Here is a 7,160-nt window from a genome sequence, read left to right on the forward strand (position 1 = left end):
TTTGCTTTTGTCCTCTTGCTAAAGGCACATATATTGATTACGGTTATCACCAATCAAAATCTTTCTCCTTTTGAATTCATTTGCAAACATCACTTTATCTTTTTTAGCTGCATATTCTCTCTCTGAATAAGGGGAGACTAATTCATGCATCAGAGACGGCAGTTTTTTCAGAATATATAAATGTGTCTATGAAACTGATTACTTTCGACAAAAAATAATAATCTTAAATTTAGATATTTAATGTGTTTAAATTTAGATTATTAGTAATCAGTTTCAAAATCTAAATTTCAATTAAAAAATTTAATTACTTTAAAGGGTGTGCTGATATCACAAACACTATTAGTAATAACATTTTTTTTTTATTTAAGTGAGTTTTCAATCTGGGAAGAGTGAGAAGAAATAATCATAACCACACTAATAAAGAGTTAACTGGTTATAATTTTTTTTGTCGTACATCTTAAAATAAACTCAACATTTAATTTTTAATTAATATTCATAACAACCTACTTTTTTATAATTATAAATTATAATGCACAATAGATTAAGCTGATAGTTTTCTATTCTATTGTTTAGAAGTATTTTACAATAGACTGAAAAACTTATAAAAATTTTTAAACTATATTTTCTTTTATTCTGTGATATTGGACAGAACAAAGATGACTTAACTTTATTACACTGTTTTTGTTCACTTTTGCACTTTTGCACCATTGAAACAACTCTGTGTTTTCAACCTAACTTAAAAGGTGGGTCGACTGAAATAAGGGGAAGAGAAGATAAATATAAGTTTGTTTTTTAATCCAAAACTTATTCATATACTATCTACTTCTAATAAAATTTTAAGCAAAAACACCACTAGAGTTAATTAAATTATAAGTACATTATTTTTGCAACATACATGTTAGTGTTTTTTATTATTGGAATTAAAAGCGGGAGACAGGACAATCATCATAAAATAGGAATGCAAGCTTGATTTATGAGGTTACAATACAAGATATTGATTATATGTCTTTAATTATTAAATAAATCAGGGTCCATAAAAATCTACTTTGACTCAGAATTTGTGGTAAAATTTATTGTATTAGTAATGATAATTATTGGGAATTAATAGCTTATATTTCCTCTTTGGTAGCACTATAAGAGAGAGGAATAGAAAGTAAAGAGAATAAAATAATAATTAAAGATGACAAATAAATCCGTCCCTGTGGGTATTGCCCGAACCCGTCCCCATTTTGACGGGGAATCCCCGCATTGACTGGGTATGGGTATGGGTATGGAGAATCCCCGACTTTTTCAGTTGGGTATGAGGATGTACATATATCCGCTATAATACCTGTTCCCGCCATATTTTCATTCTCGATTAAATTATTAAAATATTTACAATTAATCAAGTAACCCCTATATATATATATATATATATATATATATTTTTTTTTTTTCTATTTTTTATTTCTTTTAATTATTTCAGTTGTCATGAAACTCATTTTCATCTCCAATATATTTTTTATCTTATCATAACCTTTATGTAATTATGTTAAAATAATGTATGTTAATAAAAAAAAAATTATGCCTCACATTTGAATATTTATATTATTTTTTAATATTTTTATTTATTATAAATTTTCCTTTCACATGAGAATGTTTATACTCTCAATTTAAGGTAATATAAAAAAATTCTTTACTTATTATTATTATTATTATTATTAATTTTTGTTTAATTTGAAGAACTCTTTTGTTTCATTAAAATAATTTTCGTTATTTTTCAACCATTAAGTATATATGTTGATATTTGAAAAGTTTTCTTAGTTCTCTAAGATATTTTTCGTCTTATCATACCTTAGTTATACATTTGATTTCCTTTGTGTGATTTTTTTCGATAGTATCTCAAATTATTTTTAAAACACACATTTGTTAGTTTTTAATATTTTTATTTATTGTTTTTATTTTCATCATGTAGAATACTATTTCGATATATTCTATCTAATTATTTTTTATTTTATAACTCATTATTAATCATAATATAATTTTTTCACTTTAAATTCTGTTTGAAGTGGTTAAAATTTTATATATATATATATATATATATATATATATATATATATATATATATAATGATATTTAGGAATAGTATATGATCTCACTACAAGAAAAACATGAAATGGTGACTGATTTAGTCAGTAACTCATATCAGTCACTATTTTTCGTCATTGGTGGTAGTAGTTGATTTATTGTCTGAATCAATGACTAAATTAGTGACTGATTCAATGATCGAATCGGTACTTGATTTAGTGACCAATTTAATTACTAATTTATTTGTAATTTAATGACAAATTTTTTGGTCACTAATGATATTTCTATTTATTTTTAACCACTTCAAACATAAATTAATAATTAGTTCTCTAAGGTTTTTTTCATTTTATCATACCTTAATTATACATTTGATTTCCTTTGTGCGATTTCTTTCGATAGTCTCTCAAATTATTTCTAAAACACACATTTGTTAGTTTTTTAATATTTTTATTTATTGTTTATTTTCATCATGTAGAATAATATTTCGATATATTCTATCTAATTATTTGTTATTTTATAACTCACTATTAATCATACTGTAATTTTTTTCACTTTAATTGTATAAATAACTTTTATTTATTACAATATAAAAATTTAATGTAATTTCTATGAATATTTTTTTGTCACTATCCAACATATATTGAAGTTCAAAAGATACAAAATCTATGTCAAAATTTTATTATTATGTTTATTATTTGTTCTTTGTGTCATTTTGATCAAGTGATGTATTATAACTTTTATTAGTGTATAAAAAAGAGATTCATTATAATTTAAAAAATTGAAGTAAACAAACATTTAAAATATATTTTAATTTGAATATTTGTTTTCCTTTTATTATTTGTTCTTTGTGTCATTTTGATCAAGTGATATATTATAACTTTTATTAGTGTATAAAAAAGAGATTCATTAGAATTTAAAAAATTGAAGTAAACAAACATTTAAAATATATTTTAATTTGAATATTTGTTTTCCTTTTATATTTTTTTGAAATATTTTTTAATTTTATCAACTAAGTTCGTCAATGTTGTAGTTTGCAAATTTAATAAATGTTTTAGTTCACGTGAAATTTTATTTGGTATTCTAATATAAAATGTAAACAATTATAATTTATTTTAAGATATTTGGCATCGAAGAAAATCCTCCTAATATTGAATATTTCATAATATTATGTTTTCTTTACTGTAATTTTTTTTCTTTTATAAGAATTAATATTGAAGTAGTTAGAACACGGGTACGGGTATGGGTACGAGATAATACCCGTTACCCAATGGGGATGAGGATGAGAAAAAAGTTTGATACCCGTTGAATTTGGGTATGGGGATGGGGATGAATTTTTTATGCAGAGATGAGTATGGGAAAGCGAAATCCGTCCTCGCCCCGTCCCGTTGTCATCCCTAATAATAATACTATAAATTTGACTGAACTATTTTTTCCAATCTAATGAAAAATCTTGACTTAAAATAGGATTAAGAGAATCATTACATATAGCATTATTATGTTAGATGATGTATATAATCTGTCTACTCTTCATTCTCATTAATGAAATATTTTTCCACAGAAGATTTTTATGACTCAATAATTCACAAATCATTATAGTATGACATCATTTATTAAGGTGTCCCTTAATTAAAAAAAAAGGATATGAATTCTGGTGAACGTGGGTATTTAAGAGTAATGCCTGATTAAATTATCACTTATCTATTTATGCCATTTTTTTTCAATTAAGGAACAAATCATAACATTTTTTTTCTTCTCAATAACTGAAAAAAATTATTTAACATTTTTAGTTAACATCATCTTAATTGTTATATATATATTAGAGTAGTTAAAGTCTGTAATTCTATATGAATATTTTTTTAGTTTTTTTATTCAATACTTCTCATACCATTACTGTTTGAATATTTTTAGACACTTTGATCATCATAATTAATACATAGTTAAAATCAAATAAATTAAATAAGAAATATTATATGCATTGATAGTATAAAGGTTTTTTTTTTCTTTATTTTCATTTGATCATAAATTGTTATTTGGGATAGTTTAATGACTTCTATAATAATTTTTTTAAAACTCACAGTAAAATTAATTTTCAATTAGTTGATAATACGGAACAATTTACATTAACAATACATATCTATTAAGCTATAACTTAAATTTATAAAATCTTTTAAATCATATTCAAAATATTATAATTATATTATTATACATCAACAATAAACAAACTTATATTTTATTCAGTAAAAGTTATGACCGGTGGTACGATAAAACTTTTAAATTTTAATTTTTATATATCGTGAATCCATTAAAAGTTATTTAAATATTAGTAGTTATTATAAAAATTAATAATCTCAACATATACACAATTTATAATAACATAATAAATTCAAATTAAGTAATTAGGTATCAAATTAAGAAATTTATTATCTTAAAAGTGATTGAGCCTTGTAAAATTAGTTATAAGTTGAGATTTGTACTTACTTTATATTTTGTAAACATATTTTTTTTTTCGGTTGATGTAAAATTTTCAACATACACTTCTTTCACACTAAAGCATATACATTGAATGTATGATTAGACATAATGGTGACATGATATATGTTCAACAAACAATAATTCTTCCATACAAAATAACATAATAAATCCAACAGATGACAAATATCTTTAGAATAGAGATTTTGAATGACTTTAATATCATCTTAGCATACTTTAAAATCTAATTTAATCCTAATGAAATAATTTATAAATGTTTGAGGTCATTTATATACTATAAATATCTTATTTTTAATATTGCAGAATCAATGTGTTCATATTAAGATTTTATGAATAATGGTCAAAATAATGAGATTAATTTAGAATATAAAAGTTTGGACAGAGAGAAAAGGGTAATAAATATGAGAGGAAATGCACATGGGGTTCCCTTTCATTCCTCCTTGTGTACGGATGTTAATGGATGGCAATTATGTTTGCACTCTTTTGCCATCAATTAATAGTGTCCCACACATCTCATCTTTTCTTTCTCTAAATTTACTTCTTCTTCCATATTTGAAGACTGCACCTGCTCATATTCATTGCACTCATGCAACTCTTGTTTTCAACTTGTCAGTTATGTTTCAAGTAACCATATTGTACAAGAGCTTTGGTAACATCACATAAATCAATTTCTATTCCATACTTGTTTCCTTTTAAGATTCTAAACAGTTTTTCTGATTTTGATCAAATCTACTTTAAAAATGTGTTTTGTTGTGTGTTGTACTCATATATTTAGTATATCCCACCAAACAAATCTATTGTTAGCTTTGTGCAAAGCAGCATATGTTGCTTTATGTCTCAACTTTTCTAAATTTTGGCTTACAGCATATATTTATATTGAATTTGAGGAAGGATATTAATGTCATAATCAAGAAAGATATGATAAAGTGAACGATAAGTTTGGGATTGATTGTCACAAGTTATATAAAATCAAATTTAGATTTTTATAACACAACTTGGTTACGTGCTAAATTTTCTATCACAATTTATGTATGTTTTCATCATACTATAGCTTAAAAAGTATATCCTTTTATACACACGACACCTTTACTTATGTGTGTGTGTATGTTCTGTCGTCAATGAAAATTTTGCTGTCATAAGGAACAATGTTCGTTGGTGTAGGGGCCTTGTTCACAACGTGTTGGTATGAGGTAGAGGGGTGTTCTCTAATTAGGTTTAGGGATGACTATGTTGTTCTATTGGAGTTTAACCTTATTGGTATTAGTGTTGATACACATTGAAACCAGTACAATTGACCTAGGTAGAAGTAGTCCTAAATTTTGTACATTTTACCTTTGTCAAAAACATGGAAACTCAATTGCACATGTATGGGTCTTCTTTGGCTCTTTGATCCTTAGCGACCAATGATAATTAGTTTAGAATTCTTTAGTTTCCTTTTAACTTGATTCAATATTTTGTCTAGTTATTATACTTTAAGTTGTAGTCTAAATTTAGTGTTACAGTTTTTTAGTTGCAAAATCGGATCCACCAAGCAGGGTTTCACGTTGATGCTCGTACAATTGATAGAAAAATTGAAAAGAAGGTAACTTGTTGAATTGTATTGAACTTTGAAAGTCTAAATTATGTTGATTTCAACAACAAATTGTATTGAGTTTTATAGTTCAATACATGTGTCATGTTTACATGGTCATGATTCTAAGAATTCGTGATTTGGGTTCTTAGAAATCAAGATTGGGAAAAATAATATTGGTAGAGTGTTTTTGTAACAAACAAAACTCTTAACAAAGACAACTCTTTTACAATTAAAACTCCTAATATAATGAAAGAACTTAATATCTTAATATCTTAAACTCAAATAAAAATAATATTATTCAAGTTTGTAGTATGTACTTGATTAAATATTTTTTTTTACTTTTTTAAATAATTTTTTATTTCTGACGAGAAGCTCTAATAACTCAATAAGACCTTCTTCTAATAGAGTCCAGAAATACTAAAAGAGAGGACGTAAATTCAAACATTAATTTCTCGATCCTTATTGTGTAATTAGAAGACATGTTGCCTGAATACGGAAACGGGTATGGATACAACACGGATACGAACACAAAAATACAATTAAATTGAAAAAAAGATAGGACACGGAATACGATATGTATATACATGTATATTTGAAACTGCTAAATAACATATTTTCAACTAACACAAAAATGAATTTAATCTATTTATCTATCTAATATCCAAAATGTCAAAAGTAATGATAATATAAAATTTGTTTCTTGTTTTAATAATTAAAATTATGTAAAAATAAAAGAAATATCTTTTAAATTGGACACAATATTCTAAAAGTATTGAATGAATGTTAGTGTCCGATAGATATTAAACATCGAACATATCATTTATGAGATGTGTCAGAGTATATGTATTAGAATTTGTATGATTGAAGTTAATTTAGTATGTATATTTGTGGGTGGTTGTTTGAAAAGGGGAGGGTAGCTGCGAGATTCATAAATTAGTAATGAATTGGGAGATTGATAAAGATTAGAATAAAGAAAATGATGGAATGAATGCATATTCAGGATTTGGATTAAAAAACATAAAGATAACGA

The sequence above is a fragment of the Vigna unguiculata genome, chromosome 9, assembly GCF_004118075.2.
Source record: "Vigna unguiculata cultivar IT97K-499-35 chromosome 9, ASM411807v1, whole genome shotgun sequence".
NCBI classification, from domain to species: Eukaryota; Viridiplantae; Streptophyta; class Magnoliopsida; order Fabales; family Fabaceae; genus Vigna; species Vigna unguiculata.